At 40.6% G+C, this 1,979-nt stretch overlaps 1 pseudogene; it reads right to left on the bottom strand.

Annotated features, from left to right (window-relative positions):
- Positions 1-355: 355 nt before the first annotated feature.
- On the bottom strand, positions 356-1,572 carry LOC102836358 (annotated as a pseudogene).
- Positions 1,573-1,979: the final 407 nt, after the last annotated feature.

Raw genomic sequence — 1,979 nt, 5'->3', positions numbered from 1 at the left:
TCATATCAGCTGGACGATTCACTATCAGCTGTAGCCCCCAGTGGCTCAGGAGTTCCCAAGTCTCCCAAACTTCGGACCAACCAGCCATTCCTCTTCTCTCTCTCATCTCAAGGTCAACAGAAGGCTATGGATCATGGTCGAGTTCAGCCCATGTCTTCATTACTGCCTTTCCCCTACTTCCATGCACAATTAGACCAGCATGGTCACTAGTCAGTTTACAAGCCTGCTTGTGTGTTCCCTTTGAGTTTTAGTTTTGGAAGGGGGTTTGTCCTGAAGGGCATTGATGGCTCCTAGGTAAACAGCTTGCTTATTCTTGTACTAGCCAAACAGTCTACTTTTATTTATTTTTTTTCCTGCTGGTCTTTCTTTCAAGAAGTATCTTCTGTTCCTCTAGACGCTCTGGGATGGTCTGCATGTCCTTTTACGTAGGAATGGTCCACCTCAGAAAGCTCTAGATGGGGCTCAGGATTCCACCTAAGGCTCCATACTCTACAAAGGATCAACACGAAGCCTATTTTACCAGGCAAATTGAAAGGAGCCTTTTGTAGCAGATTTGCCCAATGCAATATGATTTTTGGCATCTTTTTTTAAAGAAAACATGCAGATTTAACTTTATTTCACCATTGTCATTTAAAGCTTGATTTTATCAAACATAAAAAGACATTTTAAAAAATCTTTTGATCAATAATTTCTTTATTCTGTAAAAGCAAATGAAAGTTGTATTCATATAAACACTGATGTTACAGAGTACAGGGAACGGCAAGAGGAGAAGGAAACAAAAACCTCTACATGTCCTGCTAATACTCTTTCACCAAACAAGACCATAGTGCTTTGTCCTATATTCAATCACTTATATAATAAACTGCAAATAAAATCTTCTCTGGGAGATACATGGCTCCTCTTTGAGATGGCAAGGGAAGAGGGACTGAGTTTTTTTCTTTTGGCAGATCCTCTCAGTCATTATAGATATTGCTGCACTGTTAATAAAAAAAAAAATACATGCTTCTCTGTAAAGCTTTTTTTAAAAAATGCCATAGATGAGATGGCTGAGGCCTCAGCTTAAGTATCTCCAAATGCATTGATGTCCATTCCCTGACCTTTCTGTGTGTTATTTCTTGGCAGTTTTCTGGATCAAAGCCATTCACTGTAGTGCAAGCTTTTTTGTAGGGCTGGATTTCTTCAGAGCCAAATCTTGGTATCCAAATGTTCCACTGGCACTCTAGATGCAGCTGGACACATTTTACCTCCCGGGGGCTGGGCTTGCGATGCCTGGTAAGCTGGCAAGCTGTGGTCACCACACTCTTGATAAAATCGTCAGCAACCTGCAGCAGCGATTTCCTCCACATCTTCATCCAGCTTCTCGTTAGGATCTGTTTCTCTTAGTAAGTCTTGCAATTTATTTTTTGTTAATACCTGGTTGTTTTCAGGGTTGAGTCGCCCTCCTATGCCAGGAGTGTGTGGTATCTTTACTACTGCAGTGCTATTGGCCATGGAGCCTTGTGGAGGGTTGCTTCCGGGTTCTGGTTTTATGGATGAGAAATTGGAGAGGTTGATGAGGACTGAGGGGCCAAACTGGTTCGTAATTTGTTGGACTTTGGACTTCAGCTCACCGAGTTTATCAAGATCCTGCTTCCTTTTGGAGCTATGAGGACCAAGTCCAATCAAAAGCAGCAGTGTCTATCTCCCCATTATGTGCAGAGACTGTTCCAGTAAAGTGTATGTCTCAGCAGCTGGTCCTGCTGCCAAAAGACATTTTTAAAGAGTTCTCTGTCACAGGAAATTAAATAGTAGAAACATCCAAGCTTATATAAATTGAGATCAAATAATTGCAAATTTTCAACATGTGAACTATACATCTAAATAAAATGGTGATAGGGCCTCAATGTTTCTTTACTTATGGATGATACTAGTTATTCTCAGGATCTAAACAAAGATTCTGAGTATTCAGACTTCTTTTGCTGTAGTTTACAATTAAACAT

The sequence above is a fragment of the Chrysochloris asiatica genome, unplaced genomic scaffold, assembly GCF_000296735.1.
Source record: "Chrysochloris asiatica unplaced genomic scaffold, ChrAsi1.0 scaffold00130, whole genome shotgun sequence".
NCBI lineage: Eukaryota > Metazoa > Chordata > Mammalia > Afrosoricida > Chrysochloridae > Chrysochloris > Chrysochloris asiatica.
The sequence above is the reverse complement of the archived record's forward strand: the minus strand, read 5'-3'. Positions and strand labels throughout refer to the sequence as shown.